The 25,868-nt window shown below is 39.1% G+C and overlaps 1 long non-coding RNA gene across 2 annotated transcripts in view; it reads right to left on the bottom strand.

The window, feature by feature from the left end:
• The window catches only part of LOC309866419, a 128,787-nt gene that overhangs the window by 13,149 nt on the left and 89,770 nt on the right, over window positions 1–25,868 (bottom strand). The window contains exon 6 of one of the 2 annotated variants that reach the window (XR_014312642.1): window positions 1,515–1,943. The exons of the other annotated variant lie outside the window; for it this stretch is intronic. This is a non-coding gene — a long non-coding RNA (uncharacterized lncRNA). The remainder of the gene's footprint in view (window positions 1–1,514; window positions 1,944–25,868) is intronic. 2 annotated transcript variants of the gene reach the window in all.

The following is a 25,868-nucleotide window of genomic DNA, read 5'->3' as shown; positions in this document are numbered from 1 at the left end:
ACAGCTTATTTGCATGTTGCAATAAAGGCCCTTATTAGCTCTTATCCTATTTTTAAAATTAGTATCATTATTTATTTATTTGACAGAGAGAGAGCACAAGTAGGAAGAGAGGCAGGCGGGGGATTGGGGGGTCGGACAGGCTCCCCACTGAGCAAAGAGCCCGATGCAGGGCTCAATCCCAGGACCCTGAGATCACAACCTGAGCTGAAGGCAGAGGCTTAACTCACTGAGCCACCCAAGTGCCCTGCTCTTATGCTATTTGAACCTAGAATACTTTATTGTGATCTTACGATAAAAGACATAATATCTCTACTGTATGATTCTGCTAGCACCCATCTTACAGAGTTTAGTGATAAGCCTGACACTGACATTTTCTCAAATTATACTGTAGGACAATTCACAACCATTTTTTAAATTATTCATCTAACAAATTATAAAGCATCTGTCCCAGCTACGGGATGAGCACGTAAAGGAGTGTCTCCTCTGAACTCAAAGTCACCCTCCCTTCTTACTTACTAAGCAGTGTAACCAAGGTTCCATAATACTGAGTAGACTCCTTCAGATTCAGAAGATCTGATTTGTAATATTATAACATTAAACTCTCTCATGGGCTGAGTAACATCCAAGCAGAATTAAAGATATGAAAAAAAATATTTCCAGAGAGAGCTAGGGAAAAGGATGACCCACACAGAGTGTTGGCTTTCTCACCCCTGAACTGAGCCGTGCAGATGCCCGGGAAGAAAATAACAGAACTCAGAAGACTAAAATCCATGAGAAACCCCTGGGTAGAATTCAGGGCCTAGGGGAGGCAAAAAAAAAAAAAAAAAAAGAAAAAGAAAAAAAGAAAGAAAGAAAAAAGGTAGCTGAGAACAGAAGAGGGCCACACACCATGGACAGAAAATAGACTCTGAGAAGACATTTTCCCTCCTGATATGCTCTGTATGTTAAATCACAGACCAACCTGTCATCAGCCAGTTGCAGCAAGGACCAAACAAGGATGGACCACTTCCTCACACCACCTTTATCCAACCAAGCTCGGTGATGACAACAGTGGGAGGCCCCTCCTTGACAAGCACCATGCAGGGGAGACAAAGTTACCAGGAGGTGCCCCTAAGGGTGAGGGTGGCTTGGCATGTGGTCAGGAAGAGGAGAGCATCTCTCCTTGTCAGCCAAGTGAGCACAGAAGTGCTGTCTTGACCAGAAAACCAATGAAATTCCTCTCTGCTGTTAAGCACCCATGTTGAGCTCCTCTTTTCTGTCTGCTAGTAACTCCTTAGCCACCTGGAATTATCTCCCGATCTAACTCTTGCATCACCTCAGCACAGAATAGATGATAGCTCCGAGCAGGAATAGATGATAGGGAAGGCAAAAAAAAAAAAAAAAAGAGGGAGAGGAGAGAAGAAATAGGTGAGCCTTCTTCCTATGTCTTCTGGCCTCAGCTTTAGTTCATCTTAAGGTTTCATTACAGAGACCCAATCCACTGACATTAATAGAAAATACCATGTTTCACATACCTATCAGGCATCAGGCCCAGTGCCACTTGCTTGACAAGTATTATGTAGTTTAGTACAATACGAATCCAAAGATGGAGGCAAACATTTTTTTAAAAGTCTTAAAATTTGTCCATATATGTACAGATTTTATATTGTCAGATGCAAGAGTCAAACCCAGGTCATGGTGGCTCCAGAGATGATTCTCTAAGAATGCTTTCCACTACCACTTCTAGAATTCCCTTTGAAAATGCTTAACAAGGGCGCCTGCGTGGCTCAGCCCTTAAGCGCCTGCCTCTGGCTCAGGTCATGATCGCAGGAGCCTGGGATGGAATCCCACATCTGGCTCCCTGCTCTGCAGGAAGCCTGCTTCTTCCTCTCCCACTCCCCCTGCTTGCGTTCTCTCGTTCTCTCTCTTGCTGTGTCTCTCTCAGTCAGATGAATAGATAAAATCTAAAAAAAAAAAAGAGAGAGAGAGAAAGAGAGAGAGAGAGAGAAAAAAGAAAAAAGAAAATGCTTAACAAGCAGGCATCTAGAGCTGAGTGTAAGGCAGCTGCCTTTTGAGATTAGGAAGACACTTTTCCGGCCACCATCCCCCATGCAGAGGAAGTGGGCCAACTTGCTCATCCTCCAGGGGCTTCCCCCAATGGGAGGCAGGACTGGGGGGTGGGGGGGGGCGAGTAGGAAAGAAGCTGCTCTTCTCCCTTCTAGTCACACTTAACTCTGTCTTCCCATTTCTGTGTCAGAGAAAGAACACCACCCCTTTGGTTTGATTTCTACCCAAAAAACAAGGCATGATGGTTGAATACCATGAACCGAACAAAAATAAACAAGTAAACCTTCAACAATAGATATTCCCTGAAGACTTCCTGCATCTCTGCTTCTCAGGCTCGCTCCCCCCACCACCCGCCCCAATCCTCTGAAAACTCAATCCTGTCTTTAATTTGCACAACACTTTGGCTCTCTGCTCCCTGTGGCTTGGCTTGGGCATATCATTGATATTCTGGGATTTATTAGTGTGCTTTGCTCAATAATGGATCAGTTTCTCTGGCTTTCTTGACTTAAATATCCAGAAGAACAGGACAGAGGCCCATTTTTTTCTCTTTTCTTTCCCTTACACCCATCAGCTCCCACGCAGAGATTACTCTCACCTTTGTTAGCTGTTCTACCCACATTAAAAGTCACCTGCTGTTCACTGTAATTTCAGGTTTGTTTTTTTTAAGTCTCTCATGGACACCTTAATTAATTATAACTTACTTACACTTTAATTGCATAGAAAACATCTGTCTCTTCAAAGGGAGGTAGCAAGGGGTGCTCTTGCTAGTCCTCTGGGGCAAGGGCAGGCTATACATTTCTTAAACTGTAACATTTGAGAAGAAAAAGGATTAATCCTAGACCATGCTCTTAATACTCTCTTGAGTTAATACTTTCCCACAAAAGCTTTAGTGATAACAATTCCGTAACAAAGGGACTGGTCTATATATCAGCCACATAAAACTTTCATTTAAAACATGTCCGGCAGGGGCGTCTGGGTGGCTCAGTGGGTTAAAGCCTTTGCTTCAGCTCAGGTCATGATCTCAGGGTCCTGGGATTGAGCCCCTCATAGGGCTCTCTGCTCAGTGGGGAGCCTGCTTCCCCCTCTCTCTCTGCCTACGGCTCTGCCTACTTGTGATCTCTCTGTCAAATGAATGAGTGAAATCTTTAAAAAAATACTAAGAAAAGGGGCGCCTGGGTGGCTCAGTGGGTTAATCCTCTGCCTTCGGCTCAGGTCATGATCTCAGGGTCCTGGGATGGAGCCCCACATCGGGCTCTCTGCTCGGCAAGGGGCCTGCTTCCTCCTCTCTGCCTGTGTCTCTGCCTACTTGTGATCTCTGTCTGTCAAATAAATAAATAAAATCTTTAAAAAAAAAATACAAAGAAGAAATATTTTTAAAAAAACATGTCAGGCAGTAGGACAGCCCCAGGATGAGAGGTCTGCTCAGAAGTATGGCTGGACACTGGCCAGATCTTCACTTGCAGGTTACAAAGAAAACCAGAGAAGGGAAATAGGCTCCTTGGAGAAGGGCAGGAGAGAGCAGAGCATAAGGTAGAGCCTTGGGGTGTCCTATTTCATCAAGGCAGGAAGAGCTAAGAATATTTCTACTATTATTTTTTTAACCATTTAAGTGTTTGATGAAACTAAGATTGATGTTTTACCTAAGTTTAGCCTTTGTTTCTGCTGGAATTTTGTATTTCTGACTTCTGCTTTCCTCCAAATGATGTTCTTGAAACAGTTTCTGAAATCTCAGAGGGAAAAGATAAAGGCAAGCCAGGACCTCTAGCATTTGTTAAAATGTCTTGTGCAATCCATCCCAGTTTATTCTGTTCCACCGAAGGCTGGTATTAATCCTTGTATGCAATCCATTTTGACCCTCTGCCCACAAAGATAAGAGGAATAAAGCTTTTACAATAATGTAATATCATATCTGGAAAGGATTCCACAAATCCTCCTGTAAGATCGGTACCAAAAAAATCCAATTTAGCAAGAGCTTTAAACACACACATGTCCACACATGATATAATGCACCTCCAATCAATGAAACGCATGGTCACAGGGGCCAGGCTCCCAAAAAACACACAACTTCTCAATGGAAGTCTTAATTCTGCAAATGTTTAAAACAGACACCAAACTTGTTATTAAATGGGTATTAAGATCTTTAGAATTTCTTTCTCCCCCTGTTGGTTCTGAATTGCAGACTGTCAAAATAGAACTTTTTTGTCTTGCCTTATGAATCTCTTCATTTTTTTTTTCCAGAAAAAAAGGTCTAGCTTTGACGAACTCCATTTTGGTTTTTCTTCTCCTTTGCAATATATTACCATTATTTCAGACCAAATCCAAAAATTTTTCTAATTTTAAGCTTGCTGCTTTATGCTTATAGTATTATCCAGATTTAAGGGAGAATTAACAAACAAACAAACCCAAAAATCAGTCTAATGGTTTGACAACCCACAGCAGTGCAGATAAAAGCAGTTGGTTGCCCTTGGGCAGATTTTGACCAACATTATCACAATGACCTTATCCTATCAAGCAAAGTGATCGGCTTCCCTCAAAGAGCCACCCAACTACCTGCTCAGGCTATTAATGTCTTTTCATTACCTATGATTTTATTCTATTCTACATGTGCCCCAGTTGCCATTGGGTTGAAGCAGTTACACGGTCAGGAAATGAGCCACGGCAGCATCACCCCACGCACCAAAGGGAAGAAAGTGCTGGTGGCTGTATGGACTATGTGTGCAGTGTGAGAGCTGGAGACTTGTAGAAAGAAAACATTTTAAACAAAATTCTCCCTTGTCTTTGCAGACAGCACTGCTTCCTTATTCCATGGCAAATTCTTTTATAAGACCAAATATTATTTGGTAACATCGTTAACCCTACTCTAACTGATCTGTCTTAAATCTGGATCGTTATTTGTTGGGTTTCTTCAAGGGACGCATTGACACAGAGCTTTGGTCTTCATCCCTTTCTGAACCCACCATGAGCCATGGGCTATCAGTCCTTTCCTCTTCTTTTGTACAGACAGCAAACTCACTTGCAAATTTAAAAAAGCTTTGTCTTTCCCTTTCAGGCTTCACGCGCCTTCCCTGGAACACCTTCACTTCCACATTCCCTGACTTTTTAAAGCCGTCTGGCTTCACATTCCTTCTTGTAATGTAGTTATGAGCTTGCATGTCTCATTTCCCTCCCAGATGATCATCTCAAAGGTCAGAGCCATGTCTGACCTCCCTTTGTATGACCCAGAGCTTATACAATAGTCTTCTTAATAATTATTTGTTGAATCTGAACTAATGTGTTTTTCTCATCATCAACCAAGCCTCCTCTGATAAGGGTTCAAGCAAACTGAGTTACAGCACAAAATCTCAATACCTTGTGTAGTACAAGAGACTGACCATGTACTTGCCCTGTATCAGCCTTACTTCTAAGCATGAATCTCTCCAATCCACATGAATTGTGTGACAAACCCATACAATGTACCATATTATTTTAAAAGAAAAAATTATATAACCTTAAGCAGATTACTAATTCTCTCCACAATATAAGTGTTTATCTCAGTGACTAATTATACTTAACATCAGTTTCCTCTTTTAACTTTGAGTTCCCTAAACAAATACTAGCTTATTTCTCTGTGCTTTTGCATTTTCTCTTTATGCTTACAATATTCCCTGCCCTGATTGCTTGTCTAACTCCTACCTCATTTCAAGGACTCTAAATTTACCTCGTTAACCCCAGATTCTTTCCTGACCCCAAAACCATAATCGAACTGCCTTGCTGACATCTTCACAGAGAGATATCAGAAGCCTGTGGCACTGGTCCAGATGAAATATTATAGTGCATAGTGGTCCAGATTAGGACTGTACCAATGAAGATGGGCAACAGAGGCAGAGTTTGGGGCATACTTTGAGGGTTGCGTCAATAGTGTCTATAACATATAAATGCAGATTAGTTCACATTATTAGAAGGAGCTGGACTCAGCTCCTTATTAATTTTGCTCCTCTTTATGGTTAAAGAGCTGCTGATTAAGGACCCTGTGAGCAGATACCTGGCAGCAGCATGTGTTTGGCTGTCAAGCACAGAGTTTGATTATATAAATCTATCATCACTAGTGGAATATCCAATTATTTAAATTCTTCCTCCCCTCAGAGACACCTTGTTGAATATGCAGGCTTCCATCTCCACCTTCCTCCTTAAAAGGACCACTTAAACGTCTCACAGTTATCTCATGCTTAACATGGCCAAAACTGAACTCCAACCTCCTAGGCTACCTCAGCCTGCTCCTTCTCCAGCATTCCCTAGCTCAAAAAACACACCGTTCTCCATGCAATGCCAGAAACTTGGGAGCCAACTTTGACAATGATCTCCCCCTCACCACCCAGATCCAATTGATCAGGACAAGCTAATGATTCCATTAAGTTACAACTTGAAATATGAATCTCCTTTTCTAAGGTTATTATCCTAGTTCAAACTAACTTCCTCTCTCAAGGGACCACAGTAAGTAAATGTCCTTCCTGTGTCTACTCCAGACTTTGTGTGGTGTGTTTTCTATTCATAAGCCAGCATGTCTTCTTAAAAACACAAATCTGATTATGTCTCCTTCATTTTAAATTCTTCAAACTTTCTACCCCTCTTCAAATAAAATTTATAAATCCTCAACTTGGCTTATAACACCCTGTATAATTTGGTCTCTGTGCTCCAGCCACATTAAGCTTCTCTCTGTTTTTACATCTTTGCAAGATGTCAGCTCCGTATCTGTGCTCTTTTCTGTGGTATCATCAACACCTAGGCAATGCTTGGCACATACGTGTTTAATTAATATTTATTGAATATGTAATAGAACGAACAGGTTTTAAAGATTATCACCTTTATGCCAGAAGAGCAGGTGAACCCATTATAATTGTTTTAGCTACAAGTAATGTTCCTTTTCTTCTCTCTGCTCTGCAAACTCAATGTGCATGAATGGGACCATCCCCTTATGGTCATAAGAGGACTAGAGCCTTTCAGATATCCCAGATGGATGACAACGTCTAACAACAGGAGTGTTTCCTCCATTCAGCTCTTTTTATTAGTGAGAAAAACCTTTCCTTGAAACTCCTCAGCAGAATCACCCTCAATTCTATAGGCCAAGATTGAGATACATGCCCTAGGCCAAGATTGAGATACATACCCTACCCATTCCTAATGAAATCACTGGAAAAGAGTTTAAGACCATCACAATTAGACCAATTATCAGTTATCCCTTGGAGCTGGAATAAAGTTTACTTTCCTTAAGCAGTCAGAGGAAAACAATAAAACAAAATCAGAGCTCTGCCAACAACGAAAAGTTGAGGGACAAGGAGAAATGAGAAATGAAATTGACATCGAAAAGGCTATTGACAGGCCACCAAAAGTGCCCCAAAAGAACATCATCATTATCAAAATTCACAAATATTATCAGCCAAAATAGACTTCCTCTATTTAAGTCAGTTAATAGGACTTGGGTCTATATGCAAAGACGTAAGCTTAGATCTAAAACCATTGGTTGAGGTACAGAGCATGATAAGTAAGATCACAGGGTCTGGTGACCTCTGATCCAACCTCAACCATAGCCTCTATACATTTATTTTGTTTGTTTGATACAGTGAAGCTCCATGAAAGATCTTATTTGAGAAAAGGGTTCCACAGCTACTAGAAGGAATTTGAAAATTCCTAATCTGATATTTTCCAAATGAGCAAGTGAGTCCCAGAGAGATGATATAATTAGTTTAAGTCACATACTGGCTAAATGGCCTCGTAAAACAGGACATCTACAGGGACCCAAGTCCCAGAGGAAAGAAACAGACCAGATTCAAGATGCCAATAACAAAGGAGAGGATACTCGGTAACAGTGTGCTTGGGTTCGAATGTTTAGGATCGCTGGTGTTGGCCTTCCAAGTGCAGATAACACCTGATCAGAGGGGAGTGTTTGAGGGTTGAGATAAACAGCAATTGTCCCTCCTCTTTCTAACATCCTTCCTCCTTCTCTCCGAGGCCTCCTCTTTCACGTGCTCCTTAAAAGTTAATGGACCACATTCTCCTCTAGTTCTTGCCTCACCTGTTTTTTTCTTCAGTTTCAACTACCAAGTTTTCTCTGATGAACAGAAATTTCTATTCCAGCACTTCTCTCCCCAGCTCCAAATTTGAATTTATAATCACTCACTGGCCATCCCCAATTAAATATCCCGCAAACACCTCCAAATCTACACATTTAAAACTTACACCTGACACCTTGTGACCCCTCATTCCCCATCTGTGTGTGCTCTTCCTCAAGTGGTCCCAGTGCCAGTAAAATGTCTCCCCATGTGAGAAGAACCAGGCCAGAAAGCTGGCCTGTCACGTTCAACCCTCTTTTTCTCACCTGCACATCAAAAGTTGTCAGGATTGTCACTTTCAATACCTACCTCTCTCTCAGACAAGCTCCTTTTCATTCTACCCCTTGCACACAACCCTCACTGTTTCTTTTCTAGTTTTTTTGTAGTAAGTCCCCTGATGGTCCCTCTTCCCCTCAAGTCCATCCCCTGTTCTATAACCATAATGATATTTCTAAAACAAACATGCAAAGTAATTTTCTTTCTTAACAATTTATATTCTGGAGCTACAGAATAAAGTTCAAATCCTCAGAGGGCCCCAAAACCCCATCGTGATTTGGCTTCCTTCCTCTCCAGCCTAATTCCTGAGCCTTTTCTACTCATGGGGAAAGGTGGTCTTAAAGGTGATTTAAAGCCCAGGCTTTGAAGTCAGACTGCCTGAGTTTGAATTTTGGCTCTCTCATTTGCTGAGTTGTGTGTGAAGTTATTTAATATCTCTGTGCCTCTGTCTTCCCATTCATAAAATGGAGATAATAATATTCCCTGAAAATTAAGTGAGATAATATAGGTCAAGTGTGCAGAACAGTGCCTGGGAAACAATAAATGCCCAATAATAGTTACCATCTCCTGTACCAACCATCTCAGCCATCTCTTTGAACATGATGTTTTTGTTCCTATCCCTATGCCTCTTCCTCAAATCACCTTCCCTATTTTGTTTCTCAGGCAAAGTCCTCCCCATTCAAAAGTCACTTCTACTGGACTCCTAAAACTTCAGAAACAGGGACCCCTGGGGGGCTTAGGTGGCTGAGCATCTGACTCTTGATTTCTACTCAGGTTATAAGCTCGGGGTCTTAAAGAAAGAATATTGCATTGGGCTGCGTGCTCAGCGGGGAGTCTGCTGGAGAAGCTCTCTCTCCTATTCCTCTGCCCTTCCCTCTACTCATGTGCATGCACACACTTTCTCTCTCTCTCTCTCTAAAATAAAGAAAGAAATCTCTTAAAAAATTTCAGAAACAAACTCTTGATCCTCCATTTCAATAAGAACAAAAGAGACTTAAGATTTGCAGAAAACATATTTAAGACTGCAGAGCCAACATAAAGGGATTCTCCATCATTCATTTATTCTTCTACTTATCCAAAAAGCATTTGGTGAGCACCTATTATAGACACTATTGTAAGGGTTTGTAAGAATACAATGATTAGTAAGATAAGAGTTCACGGACCAGCACTATCTCATAGAACTTTCTGTGATTATGAAAATGTTCTGTACCTTCTCTGACTGATATTGTAGCAACTGGCCAGATATAGCTATGGAGCCCTCAGAATGTTATTCATGCAACTCATGAAATAAATATTGAATTTTATTTAATTCTAATGAATTTAAATTTAAATAGCCTCATGTGCTTAGTGACAGCACAATCTAGACCAACACATAAATAAATAATTATCAGGTGAACAGGACCATTGAGATATGTATAAAGTAACATGGGAGCAAAGAAGTGAGTGACTGATCATTTTTGGAGTTGGCAAAAAGCTTCCAATATGTGGGTATAAAGAATAAGTAGGAGATAGCTTGGTGGGGAAGAGTGGTGTAAACAGAAAAACTAAACTTCTCCAGCTCAGACAGAACCCAAAGAAGTGGTTGATAACTCATCTGAAAGTTTAATGAAGCTCTTACAAGCTAGGGCTTTGTGTCACTGATTGCTTTCTTTAAGAGGCATATATCATTTGGTTGGTTTTTATCTTCAATGGGACTGAAGGGGCACAATGGAGGGAATGGAGAGGAATGAATGAAGATGAACGAACTATGCTCTGTATAATACTATGAAATGTATATTTTGAAATAAATAACCTCAGAAATTATAATGTAGTTGGGAATATTCTTCATCTTGTGAGTTTATACTATACTACACCACACTACACATCACTGAGAATTTATATGTGTCCTGGGAGGGTGTGTGTTATTGTCTACATCTATGTGTGTGTGTGTGAGAGAGAGAGAGAGAGAGAGAAAGAAACAGAGAAAGAGAATAGTATTAAGGGGCCTATCCACATCTTATTTTAGAAAAGTGAAGGGGGGAAAACTCTGAGGACTCAAGTCTAGCCTAGATTGGAGTACTTTCAGAGACCATCCTACCCTATCCTCCCGAGGCTCAAAAGTGCATTTCTAGACTACATTACTCAAACTTTGAGGAATACACTACTGGGTAAGAGAAATGGACCTGAGGCTGTACTTGGTCATGTGGAAAGGGTATCTAGAAGATGAGCAGAGATTCACCTTGAGGAAATGAAAAGAGAAGGTAAACCTGAGGACATAGGAATAAGGTTAGAAAATGTTACAGGGGAACACTGATGACTCACAAAGGACCTATTTGACCAAGGTTGAAACTCTTGGATCTATTTCTATTTCTTTTGAGCCATAGAAAAGTTAGCATTCTGAAGGAAGTTTTAAAAGTCTTCCCTTAATATAATTTCTTGTTTGTAGAACTTAGCTTAGTGAAGTCTTGAAAGGAAGTGAGGAAGAGCACAAAGTAAGCCCCGTCATGTGTTTAAGACCTCCACCATGTTCTCCACCAACCCTCTCCATAACGGTCCTTCAGATAGGAACTATATTGCCTTGGAAGAACTATGGACTTTGCTGCTGGATTCAGCTTTCAGCAAAGACCGCCTTGTCTGGTGGTAGAGCAAAGAGCAGTGGGTGAGAAGACAAGACTCAAAGGAGCAGTGATCTAGCGAATACAGGAAGAGGAGATCCAAGTATATTTCCTCCTCTAACATACACACACACACACATACACACGCAAACACAACTGCACAAAGATACTAATGGATGATGACTCTCAAAGGAAGTAAAATACTAATATTTTGATAACTGAAAAATGCACTCCAAAAGGCATGTATGCAACTTAACTGAGTAATATTTGAGAATTGTGCCTACATCTATTTATACCATGATACCTAATTGAGTCTACTTGAAAAATGCCAATCCAATTAGTGAAAAATCTTAATCACAGCTGATTTTTAAGGTTATGCAATTACACTGCTTTTAGTAAGCCGAACACACCTGGTGACTGACAGAGCTCTGCCAAGTGAAGGCCTACAAGATCAGCATTAATGGTTAACTAATTAGCAACACTGGCAAACAAAACCATTTACAAATGCTCTACTAAAGTACTTGAAAATCTTTGTACTCTTGCTTCTCTCTTCTTGTTTGACTATTCATTTAGTCGTCTTTATTCAACATGAAAAATATACAGAAAAACTCCAAACCAGCCTTTGTTCAAATTATACATGAGTGACAAACTAAATTGATGACATTCTTCTCTATTTATTTGAAAAATATCACCAGCTTAGTATCCAACAATGTCATGGCTGGCAAGAAAAAGTGATTCAGTAAAATTATCTTACTGAGCTGATGGACCATGTTCAATTTCATTTTGCCCAGTGTTATAAAGATTCCTACTGCCTCTCTGATTTTCAAAATAGCTAACTACAAACTTCAGCTTACTTTGAATACTTTTCCTTAGAGTGATAAATCTTTGAGAACCTGGAGAAGTCAGGTACACTGCAATAGGAAACAGCTTAATATGGTGGATATAGTATAAATTTGCCTGGTTTCTCTAGAGCATCTGAAAATTTAGCTGAGGACAAGCTCTGCAAATCCCAGCCTCCTCCCAGTAAGTAGTTGAAGAGCAAAGGACTTGGGAGATTCAGAGTGTGGGGGCACCAGTGATTGTCCAAAAAGCCCACAGCACACTGGACAGATGGTTAAATATAATCTGCCAGCCATATAATACTTGAAGTAGTAAATAAGAATAACTTGATTTAAGAAAACCATTCACGAAGTACAGAGTATTATAGAAGCAGTCTGAACCTAAGCAATTTGAGCATAAGAGGCAGGCAGAAGCTAGAGTATGGGTCTCATAGGCTGTGTTGACCCTTGAACCATGAAAAAACCGAGTTCTTTGATGTTTCTTTCCAACATAAATCAACTCTAGTTTAGATATCAAGAACATGACTTTCTTCCCCATTAAGCTCCAGCCAGGATATGCTGGTGAATCATTAGCAACTGGCTATCTGCCTATAGTTCTGATATGAATATTCTGACTTGAATAAGTATGGCAAATGTGAAACTACTAAGATGTTTGAAACTTCACCAGTTTGTCATTCATGTGAACAACTCTACTGAGTCAGATAATAATTTCCTAATGCTGGAAGAATATTTTCGCAATTTTTTGGTGCTATTCACAATAAAACACCTAGACACCTCACACCTAAGTTTAATCTGTATTATTAACATTGTCTCTATCACTTTCTTCAGTCTAGGTGGACAATCAACAAAACAGTAACTCAAGCCCTAATCTGGCCCCTTCCAGCTACCAACATGATATCATAGAATGCAGAACTGAGAAGAGATACACAGAGACATGTTAGCATCTAATCTACCATGTAGATGAAATAAACATAAATAACCTCAAAGCATAGATAATAATTATAGAGTAAAATAATTAAGAAGTGATGAGTTTAGGGCATTTTTTCTTTTGTATTTAATATATTTATTTCAGGGTAAGTTTTTAGAATTTACATTTTTAATGATGGCTATGTTTAACAACCGGCCTAGGAAAATACCTGAAAATTTAACAACCCACTCTTAGAGACAGTAGAGCTAGCTCCAGCACATCCTGTTCCAACCATGGTTTAAATATGTAAGATGATAACCTGAAGAATAGTAATATGTGATCTACTAGTATCCTTTAACATATGACTGTAGGTGGCTTCAGATACTTCAAAGAACATAGCACCGTGGAAAAGAGACACAAGGCTAACAACAATAACAAAAATGTGTAGAATATTTATAATAACCAAAAAATACAAGAATAGATACAAAGCAGTGAGTATGTAAGATGAGGTTTCCAACGACCTTTCTAATCAATGTCTACTCTTCTTATAAAGAAAACTTGTATTTTTAAAGATTTTATTTATTTATTTGTGTGAGAGAGAAAGAGCACGAGCAGGGGGAGAGACTGAGGGAGAAGCAGCCTCCCAGCTGAGCAGGGAACCCAATGCAAGACTCAGTCTCAGGACCCCATGATCATGACCTGAGCCAAAGGCAGACAATTAACCGACTGAGCAATTCAGGTGTCCCTTCTTATACAAGAAACTTGAAAAGCTATCCATCCAATAGACATTCTTTCCTTTCTTCTTACCAAAACAACACTGTTATTATTTGGAGCACCTATGTTCCCAGTTAAATAATTATACTTTCCAGCCTCCTTTGCAGCTAGAGGAAGCCATGTGGCAGTTTGACCCAATGAGAAATAAATAGAAATTACTCAGTAGGGCTTCCAAGAAGGCTCTCCAAAGGGATTCATTCAATTGGCACGTTTTTTCCTTGGTCTTTCTCTCCCCTATCTAGAACTCTGTGTTAATGCCCTGAAAATTTAAAACTAAAAATCCATGCTTGAGGTATTTGAGCAGAAATATAAAAGTCAGTTCCCTGATGACATTATAAAGAACCCTTCCATCTTGACATCGCCTACTCCAACCCTCATTACATGAGGGAAAATTGAGAAGAACATATTTGCAAATGACATAACAGATAGAGGGTTAGTGTCCAAGGGTTAGAACTTATCAAACTCAACACCCAAAGGACAAATAATCCAATCAAGAAATGGGGAGAAGACATAAGAAGACATTTTTCCAAAGAAGATATCCAATTGGCTAACAGACAACATGAAAAGATGCTTATCATCAGGAAATACAAATCAAAATCTTGATGAGACATCACCTCACACCTGTCAGAATGGCTAAAATTAACAAGTCAGGAATCCACAGATGTTGGCGAGGATGCAGAGAAAGGGGGACCCTCTTATACTGTTGGTGGGAATGCAAACTGGTGCAGCCACTCTGGAAAACAGTATGGAGATTCCTTAAAAAGTTAAAAATAGAACTACCCTATGATTCAGCAATTACACTCCTAGATACTTACATAAAAGAGAAAAGAAATACAGATTTGAAGGGGTACAGTCACCCCCATGTTTATAGCAGCAATGTCTACAATAGCCAAACTATGGAGAGTGCTTAAACGTCCATTGACTTATGAGTGGATAAAGAAGAGGTGGTATATATATATATATATATATATATATATATATATATATATGATGAAATATTACTCAATCATCAAAAAGAATGAAATCTTGCCACTTGCAAGGACATGGATAGAGCTAGAATGTATTATGCTTAAGCAAAATAAGTCAGTCAGAGAAAAACAAATACCATATGATCTAACTCATATGTGGAATTCAGGAAACAAAACAAATGTACATATGGGAAGGAAAAAAAAGAATGAGAGAGAGAATGAGAGAGAAGCAAACCATACAATACTCTTAATGACAGAAAACAAACCGAGGGTTGATGGCAGGAGATGAGTGAGGGATGGGCCAGTTAGGTGATGGGTATTAAGGAGGGCACTTATGATGAGCATGGGGTGTTGTATATAAGTGATAAATAACTAAATTTTACTCTTGAAACTAATGTTACACTAGTTAACATTAACTAATGTTAATATGTTGACTAACTGGAATTTAAGTAAAAATTTGGAAGAAAAAAATTTTAATCAATTGATCATAATTAGATTAATCTATTCTCACTAGTATTTTTTGCTATCTGCAGCTAAACTAAAGAAGGCTAATTAATAAGGATCAGCATGAGATGACTGGGAAAGATTGTCAAATGAGAATATGATAGAGCTCAGCCATCACCATTACCATTTCCAGTTTAAAGAGTATCTAAGAGTCCTTCACTAACTCTCCCTCAATCTTTCACTAAACATTTATAAGGACCAGAAAGAGAAAAGCAGAGCTTACTATTAATGCATTCGATGAGCCAAGAAGGAATTTCAACTAATGTTGTTAAAATAGGAATGAGAAATAATTATTGACCCATGGGTCACTCTTTGCTACCAGAGGCATAAGTGACGAGCCCTAAAAAAAGGTAGAGAGACAATATATATATCCCACTTCCACTATACTGGCCAATACCTCTTTGTTTCTAAATAATAGAAACCCAACTCAAATTCCCATAAAGTTCAGGCAGAGACTAATGGAGAAGCTTGTATATGACTAAGACTCAGATCCCCTTCATGTGTTGTGTTTTCTGGCGTTGGCTGAATTGAATACATCTCAGGCTTCAAGGCATAGCCCCCAGCAGCTCCAGGGTCCTATTCTCCTGGGCTCAAAAGCAGAAGAACATTTATCTGTTCTCAGCCTAAGACCACTATGTGTCATTGGCTCTGCCTGGGTCACCTCCCAACCTTATATGAGTCACCGTGACCAGGGGAACCTGCAGTCCTCTTATTGGCCGTGCCAGAGTCATCTGCCTCCTCCCTTGAACTAGGGGAGGAGCCCCTTCAACACTATAGGGACTGAGTAGAGCCACATCCCCTATTGGGGAGAATAAGGACATACAAAGCTATACCTTGGCTGTTGACTCAGTGGACCGACGTTTTTGCGAAGGCATCACATTGGGAAAATATGATGCTCCAGTGAATCATTTCCTTCCACATCCCCACCCTGTATCAGCTCCAGGCAAGAGAAGGAATATTTCTCTGAAAGAAAAACTGAGTTGAGTACCTGGAAAAGAAGGATGCATGGAGGGGGACAAAAATCATGTCCATTATAGCTTTGTCACCCTCGGGTCAGAAAGTCAGAGTCCACACTAATGGAAAACTGGCAACAGTCCCTCTCCCATGTCAACAATCCATTCTGAGCCACCACTTCCCAGATGGCTTGAACAGTACCATATTTCTACCTACACCTATCAAAAGGCTGCAACTTCAAGGAAACCCCAAACCAGGAAGGTGGGAGAAGGAGCCTGAGGAAGAAAGCCAGTGCATTTCACCCTGAGAGGTCCTGTCGTCAGTGTAAACTCTTGAAGGGAGGAAGAGCACGGGGTGAAGTCAAGGCTGGGGATTATAATTTTCCATGTGCCACAATGATTCATAGAGTCAGAGGCAGTGGGAAAACAATAAGCTCTTGCGTCAACCAGGCAGGGCCACACCACATGAATGTCTACCAGACACTAGGAATCAAGCGGGGAGCACTTCATGTCAAAAACAAGAGGATGGTGGTATATTTATCAGGTATACAGAAATAAAAAGTAACCAAGGGACACATACCAATTACACACAAAGACTTAAACAGCACAAAGAGAGAAATTTATGTTGACAAAAAGGAACAAACCACCATAAATTTTTACAAGTGAACTATATAAAGCAAGAACTACTGTAAATAAGAAGGAAAATTGTTCAAAAATATTATTTCAGATTGACAATAACAAAACTAAAATCACTACATGTCAAAACTTATCAGTAATGTATTGCTAATATAATAGAGGACTGTTTCAGTCATTTATTCAGTAAAGGAACAAACTACTCCAGGACAAAGATTTTAAAATCACTTCTCTCTTTCTCCTTCTTTGTTATTATCCCAACCAGCAACCTACTTAAAATTGAAAAGCCTTGAATGGTTCTGTGTTTTCAGAATGGTCTTTGTTCTACTTAATATATTCTTTTTTTTCTTTAACTTAATGTATTCTTAATTTTTCTTCTTCATTGACCCCTAGGGCATATTTTACCTGCCACCTACCCAATATGACATCTTTTTGATCTATTGTATTGACTCAAAAACATTTATTTTAAAGGGGCCTGATAGATATGACAAAGATTCAAGATAGAAAATCTGCCCTTGGTGTTAAAGGTCAGGGATAAGAAAGGCAATAGAAGCAGCTAAGGGAAGTACTCTAGTCTGATGGGGTCATAACAAGTAGCAAAGACTGGGCAGCTTGAACAACAGAGATGCATTGCCTCACGTTCTTACATTTCTGGAATCCCAAAGTCCCAAATCAAGGTGTCAGTAGGACTGTTTCCTTCTGAGGGCTTTGAGGGCAGATTCGTTCCAGACATTTCCCTCTGGCTTGTAGATGGCCATCTTCTCCCTCTTTCTTCACCTCATCTTCCTTCCTTTTTATAAGGATGCCAGTCACATTGGGTTAGGGCCCATTCCAATGACCTCATTTTAACTTGATTACCTCCGTGAAGACCCTATTTCTAAATAAGGTCACATTCTGTGACACTAAGGATTAGGACTCCAATACATCTTTCTTCATTTTTCAGGGAGGGAGACTAAGTTCAACCCATAACAGGAGAAATGGATCTTTCTGAAAATAAACGAGAATAGAATTGGGACTGCTTGCTGTCCACTGAGCAGAGCTTCTCTCTTTAACAAGCCACCTAAAATTACCACACTTAAGGAAACTCTTTTTTCCTGTTTTCCATTTTATCACCGATCAACTCACACCACCAACCTCCCTTCCTTCCATAAGTCAACTGGATCTATATTTTCCTATCTCCCATTTTTTTTTATTTTTAGTCACTTAATAAGTAAAGCATTCATTTCTTTTTCATAAAACAAAAGCAAATTCACCATCCTGAAAGTCATTCACATTTGGTCCCTGAATAGCTCCAATCTACAAATGGAGCCACTAAGTCCCTCCCAGACTCTGAGACCAAACTGTTCCCTATACAGCGAATAGAAGAGTCTGGACTCAAGCTTATTTCTGGTTCCATGCTAATAGAAAAGTTCAGCTTGTCAGTAGTTTAATTCCCTGTCTTGTGACCCAGCCTCCTGTGATTAAAACTTTACCTTCTCTTCTTATTATTCTTCATCTAAGTTTCTACTTTATAGTCTACCACTTCATAGCTAGATCCTTTTTTTTTTCCCTTTAAGAGTAGGATTTACAATTTCTGCATTCTCTGTCTGCTATCTATCAATGTAACCAAGAAATCATATTCTTATCCAGAAGCATCACTCTCCTTAGAACTGGGTCACTGATAGAGTTGCCAAAGTTGTATAATGTTAAAACACCTGCTCCCTTGAAACTCTACCAGTTGTTGGTCTTGTCCCTACTTGAACATCATGGTACCTGCATATAGTAAGTATAAAGGAAATGTTTGTGGTTTTTAAATAAACATTAATTGGTATCGGACATTGAACATTTGCTAATGTCACTTCTTTCCCTCCAAACCAAGACCAATACCTCAAAAGTCCATCTTTTTTCAAACTCCCATCACTGCCTTTTCATCTCTGGAAGGTCCTACTTTGCTTCCACATACAAACCACTGATCTTTATTGGGATGATGAGTCTCTCAGACTCAAATTCATGACTTGCTTATACTAAGACTCAAATCAAGTCATGTCAGCCTAGTCAAACACTGGTTCTACCATACACATTATGCCTCCATTATATGAAGTAATAGAAATTGCTTAGTTCTAAAATGAATAAATGATAAACATATTCCAAATAGTCCTAATATCTCCTTCCTTTCAAGTGGATCAAGACATACAGTCACAAAATTACTCTGGTAAAGTATATGGCAACGGTGCAGTAAAGGTTTAACTCAGGCCCTGTTGCCCCAGCCTTGCACATTCCAAAGAAAGGCCTGACCTAGGAGGATCGGGCTTTGGCCAGCTCCCAGGAGATAACCTCTGGGTCCTTGGAATATCCTACTTGGTAAAAGTGTCCTATATTCCCAAGGCCTTGGTCAGGCTGTGTCCATTTGACCAGATGGTTTATGCTAGCTAATGATGTGACTTGCAGTAAATGCCTGTTTTTGTATGCCTGAGGTCCTAGGTTATGCTGTAATAGTTTTACCTCTGGAGAGTTAGAACTGCGTAGCTAAGGTTAATCACATGGGTGCTACATGCCTATAAAACTAACCTGAAACATTATAAAGGTAAAAACTCTAGACACCATAACTCTGGCCAGCTCCTCTGGTTGACAATACTTCCTACGTGTTGTCACACATCATCACTGGGGAGATGAGGCAAACCCATGTGACTGCGCTGAAGACACCTACAAGCTTATGTCTGGTTTCTCCTGAACTTCATCCACTCACCTTTCACATTTGCTAATTTTAATCTGTATCCTTTCGCTACAATAAACCATAACTGTGAGTGTAACAGTTTTTCTAAATCCTGTTAAGTCCTTTTAGCTAATCATCAAGTCTTATTATTATCTTGACAAGCCCTGGCTCAGAGCCACTTTGAGTGAACACCAAAATGAGTAAGAGAAACTCATTATTTTCGTTTCTTTATCCCTGTAGATTTTTGGAACAGAGAACACTTAGGACTTCTACATAGATCTATCTTTTTACCCTGGTTCTCACCTCTATAGCAAATCCCCAAGATGAACTGACTTGACCTAGAAAAATTTTCAATGCCTTAATGTATTAACAAAAAAAGTCAACCTGTACAGACTTAGCTTAAGGAAATGATCACACATGTTCACAGAGATAGGTATAGAATATTCAGTCCAGTATTTCTGGTAAGTAAAAAAACCAAAGCCAAGTTTTATGTTCTCCAACACAGAAATGTTATAATGCATAATAGACTAATCTTACTATGGAATCGTATATAGTTAGTTCTTGATATGTGCTGCAATCCAAGAATATTACTGAGGTTAAAAATCAAGTGTAATAGGTACAGCTTCATTTTTATAAAAACAGAGTAAAATCGTCATTCTTTTGTTTATGTACACACAGCAAAAGAGCTGGAATCTTATTAATCAGATACCGGTGGTACCATGGAGCAGAAAAAGGAAGGGTGGAGTGAGAGAAGATTCCTTTGGTGACATTTAAATATTTTTCAACCATTTCTGGTTTGGTCTGGTGTTGTTTTTGTAATTACCACAGATTTTCAAAATACCAGACATTGTAAAAATTTAAACGACTTTGCCTTTATTTACAATGTCAAAACCACCTGGCCCTAGTCAGCAAAATTCAGCAGTGTTAGAATTGCTATTGTATTTACCTTCACTTTTCCCTCTGAGCAATCTCACAGGAGCTGTGCTGCTGGTTTAGCAGAAGGGAACTAGCTCACCAGGTATGAGAACAGGTAGCTAGAAGGGAGCTGGCAGACAGCTTGCATGAGAATGAGGCTCCTTGATAGTGTTCATTTGACCCTGCTTGACCTTGTCATAAAGACCTTTAAAAACTAAGTATGAATGTTCTTGTTCCCCTAGCTCATGGAACAAATACCCTCAGCAGGAACTCCTCCCATGAAGCTATTCTTTGTATTCTGGGGGGCTGCGGAAACTCCCTACTCTTGAAGAGCAGCCTGAGTACTGAGTGTGGGTTGTGACAGTTCTGGGGTGATAAAGAACACTTTACCTGGCTGAGGTGTGATCTCATGCAAGTCCACTTCTACTCTATTTTTTTTTTAATATTTTATTTACTTATTTGACAGAGAGAGTGAGAGAGAGAGAGCATGAGTGGGGAAAGGGTCAGAGGGAGAAACAGACTCCCCACTGAGCAGGGAGCCCAATGCGGGACTCGATTCCAGGACTCCAGGATCATGACCTGAGCCGAAGGCAGACACTTAACTAACTGAGCCACCCAGGCACCCCCCAAACCCACCCCACCAATTCTACTCTAAACATCAGTTTTCTTCATCTGGAACACAAAGATCAGGAGTAGATCATCTCTCTTATCATTTATAGCACTACAATTCTAACTGTATTACACAATAAATTAGCTACATTTTCCTTCACCTGGCACACCTTCTTCCCTCCACATGGCCACTGCTTCCTCCCACCAAACTCTCTGTTTTTCCCAAGAAAAGGAAAGTTTAGGCCTCTATTAAAAGAAACCAAATAATTCCTGTTGGGTAAGTATCATCACCCATCACCAAACTCCTCATAGACTATGAGAAGAAATGCATTTCTTCCAAATACATTTAATAAATTGCAAATAAAGCTACCCACTTCATACTAGTTGTATTATATAATTCTAACACTCCACACCATGATTTATGCCTTTTGATGTCTAAAGAAGATGAATTAAAACCTTGATTAATGAAAAGCACATGTTTCATATTCATATGCCCTCTTTAATCTTCTGTATGAAGAAAGAGGGAACATTAATCTCTGACAAAAAAAATGAAGTCTCAGCATGGAGAGAATAAGGAACAGGCCTCAATGTTAACACAGATGTAATTCAAAGAGCTTGTGATCACTTTCAATTTCTTTGACTAACTTCTAGATGTTTCTAACATTTATTTTGTCTCTCGATTTGAAGTCCTATCAGGAAATACAAGAAGAAAAACATTCACTTATGGTCTTCATTTTCAGAGCAAATTGAGTCTCATTATAAATGTCTATACTCTTCTACTATAATTTATCTGCCCACGAGGCCAACAGCAGAAGATTAAAGGATCACAAGCAAGGGCTGCTGGGCATGTCAGAAAGACAATGAGCATTCCTTCCGTCATGACACAACATGACCCAAGTGCCCAGCAATCCTACAAGAAATTGCAGCAGACACACTGCACCACTAACTCTGTTTCTGAAACAGCTTGGTGTTGTACGTTCCTGAAATTTCATGTACATTCTATTTCACTGTTGCAATTATAAATCCCTGAAGTTAAGAATCATTGAAAAATATTAGTAATATCTGTCCTCTAGCACTACATGAACAACGGATATCAATGATATTTGTGGTTTCCTTGGAGCAGCTCTTACGCTTCAATCGTTTACTGTTTAATTTTAGGAACATCAATAACATCTGAAAAAATAACCTTGAAAACCTATACTTATAGCAACTAAAGTTAATGTTATGTAAAACTGTAATTTAGCTGGTGAGCATATTTATGGAACAGCTGTGAAACAACAGATTCTGTCAAGATCTGAGGTAGGCACAAAATATATAGAAGACAAAGTCCTTTTCTTAAAAGAATTTATACTCTACCTGGGGCCCAGAGCATGGGAGGTAACATAGTAATTTAGCAAGGAAAGGGAGAAACCAGTCTGAAATCAAACTGAAAATGTAAATGCTGAGTCTATCAAAGAAAGGCGTGAAACAAATCAGAAAGTGTTAAACATGTCCTGATCGAAACTCAGAGGAGCTTGGTTAGGGGGAAAGTGCATCAAAGGATAACACTTGCTGGCATAGTAGAAATGGTGAGAGCCTCAAGGTTAGAAATAAAAATTTTAAATGGCAATAGACATTTCAGATAGAGAGGAATCAGCAACATTTTGTAAGAATCATTCTGATTAATACTTCTTGAGTCACTGCCTAGGGCAATAAAAGAGTGGGGTGTTGGCAGGGATCCCCAAAGTGCCTGTCCTGGACTCTTAAGAGCAAGATAAAGGTGGTGACACCAAGCACACATGTTATCAGGAAATTCAAGGAATTCAAGGAAAAAACTAGAGTGGTGTATCTTGTGTACGTAGTCTTATTTAGGGTTCCACTTTGGAAACTGTAACCACCGTACCATGGTGACAAACAATGTCCATGCCGCAGATACCAAATCAGCCACACCTCAGCCTGGCTGGTGTTTCCAAACACTTTCAATAGTCACAGCCTGATTCCTACAGAAAAGGAAAAGGCTGCAAGTCATTTGTATAAATAAATCCTTAATACCAGCTTTACTATCTTCCTTCTTTCTTTCACATAAAAGTACACTTAAAAGCTTCTGGTATCCGTCGTAATGAAGTAGCTGATAGCAAACTAATCCATCCCACTGAAAAAATTACAAAACCTGGACAAAATATGTTAAAGTCACTGCAAGAATTGAGGGGGAATGAGTGCAGGCAAGGATTTGAAGTGCTGTGATGCACGTGGAAAAGAAGGTACAGGTAGTAAGCTTTATCCTTTTCATCTGGCCCTTGCCCTGCGGTTGCTTTCCAGTTTCCGGTAAGCAGAGGATTAGACCTCTGCCAGAAATACACTGGTCTTAATGGACTATGGAGAGAGAGTCTGGTATCTGGGCAACCACAGGAGCTTTTAGATTAAAACTTTTAGATTAAAAGCACAAAGAGAAGGGAGCCCTGGGAAAGAAAGCCCATGATCTGCATGTAAATTTTCCTCAATCGTTGATCAACACCTAAATTACACATGAAAAGTATGAGCATAAAAGAGGTAATTCCTGGCCAATTCAATAAGCAAGAAAGAAATACAGCCATACAGATTGTGACCTATGCTCAGACAACATGATTGTCAGAGTGGAAATCCCACTGAATCTGGGGAAAAAACAACCCTGGAACTAAGAACTGAGCTTAGCAAGATCATAAGATAGAAGATCCATGTTCAAAAGTCAATTGTATTTGAACACACAATTAAAAACTGGAAATTGAAAAATTTAAAAATGTACTACTTATAATAACACCTCAGGTACAACTTGAGCAAAATATGTGCCCTTAACAAAGCAGTAACAATTGGGTCAAAGACCTAAATAAATGGAAAGATATACAGTGTTTGTGGATTAGAAGACTCAATATAGTGCTGTCAGTTTTCCCCAAACTGCTCTGTAGATTCAATACAATCCTAGTAAAAAATCCTAGCATTTTTTAATAAACAACACACTATTTCTAACATTTATAGGAAAAGAGTCAAAACAATTTTCTTTTTTAAGGAGCAAAGCTGGGGATTCCTTTACCTGACTTCAAGATAATCTGAAGCTTTAGTATTCAAGAAGTAAAGCAGTGGAAGCGTAGACACAAGCCAGCCTAACAGAGTAAAGGTTCTAGAAATACATTCATGGATATATATTTCACAAGATGTTTATGCAATTCAGTGCATGAAGACCTAGTCTTTAAAAAAAAAAAAAAATAGACATGCATATGAAACTAAAATATTCTCAGAAATTTAGAAAAATTTTTCTATCAATAACAGACTGAATAATAAGTTGTTGTGTAATCATACTATCAAATATGACACAACACCGGAAGAGAACGAATAAATTCACAGCCATGATGTTAGAAACCAGACATAAAAGACTTTTTATTCAAATGTCTACATTAGGCAAAACCAATCCACGAAAATAGACATCAGGAAGTGGTTTCCTTTGCAAAATACTGACTGGGAAGTAACAAAAGGGAGCATTTTGGATGGGGATAAATTTCTGTATCTTGATCTGGTAGTGATCACATAGTAAAAAATTCCCAGAATTGAACAATTTGGATTTGTGCACCTTGCTGTATATATGTTATTATACCTCAGTTTTAAAAAAGAAAGAAGAAAAGAAAAAGAAAGTAGAGGGAGGAAGGGAGAGAAGAAAAGCAGAAGAGAGGGACAGGGAGAAGAACAGAGGGAGAGAGAACTTTATACACTGCTTTTATGTGAGGATATGATTTCCAGGATATAGTGTCAAGTGGAAAATCAAAACCCAGGACAGTATTTATTATATGACAGCTTTTATCTAAGAATGGAGGTAGGAAGATGTAAATATGTTTATTTACCAAAGAGCAGAAATTGGTGAATAAACCAAAAATGAATAAAGTGGAGAGGAAAAGAATAGGGTACAGGCAACAAAGGTGAAAGCTGTGTCTCTGAATATACTTTGTTTACTCTTCTAATTTTGGAACCATATAAATGTTTTTATGTAACTTAAAACAAATAGATTTTAAAAGGAATACTCTATAAAGAGAACAATCTGAAACAGATGTATTTAATAGTGTATCAAATTGATGGTATGATTACATGGAGAAGAATCCCATCAAGTGACTGTTAAAATATTATATTTCAAATGTATCTTCCTCTGGGAATGTATATAAAAGACAAAAGAACTGCCACGAAATCACAAGCTGCATTCAGCTATATTATTTTTAGTAGAAATATTGTGACTGCTACTTTTAAAATACAGTAAATAGGAAATGTCATTAGGAAGTAATATTTTTCACATAGGAGAAAAGAGATACAAACATAAAATAAAAAACAATCTGTTTTAATCTCCATATTTATCCCCATATTTCTTCAAACTAAGTGTTATTTATCACCTTAGTTGTGGCTTGGGAACAAGTTTGCAGATCTGGGAAATGGAGAATCAAGTTTGGGGCCCAAATAAATTTGAGGACTAACAAGCACTACATTACACTGATTTGATTCTGGTGGGAACACAGGAGCAGCATAGCACTGAATCTGCCCATCACAAAGAACAGCAAGGAGAATAAACATGTAAACTTTATTCTCAGGGAAACCAGGAAACAGAAAATTAGAAAACTTCAAATAATTGCTGCCCAGTGATGGGGTAGAAAGAATAAAGAGTCGGAGAAAGACAAATACCATATGATTTCACTCATAGGTGGAAATTAAGAGACAAAACAAATCGGCAAAGAAAAAAGGAGACAAAAAAGCAGACTTACCTTCAGAGAACAAACTGGTGGTGACCAGAGGGGAGGAGGAGGAAGAGGAGGAGTGAAAGGGATTAAAATACACTTACCACAATGAGCGCCCAGTGATGAATGGAAGTGTTGAATCATTACATTGTCTACCCAAAACTAATATAATGCTGTATGTTAATTATACTTGAATAAAAACACAATAATTTTAAAAGTTGGAACCACACAGGAAGGCCAGATTTGAGGTTTTGCATTAGGGTCACAGAGGAGGATGACTTTGAGCTGGGAAGCCCAGGGATCCACCCTGGCCTTATGCCTCCACAGGAACCTCCTGTAGATAGCACA

The sequence above is a fragment of the Mustela nivalis genome (assembly GCF_964662115.1).
Source record: "Mustela nivalis genome assembly, chromosome: 6".
Lineage (NCBI taxonomy): Eukaryota > Metazoa > Chordata > Mammalia > Carnivora > Mustelidae > Mustela > Mustela nivalis.
This window is presented reverse-complemented; position numbering and strand designations above follow the sequence as displayed.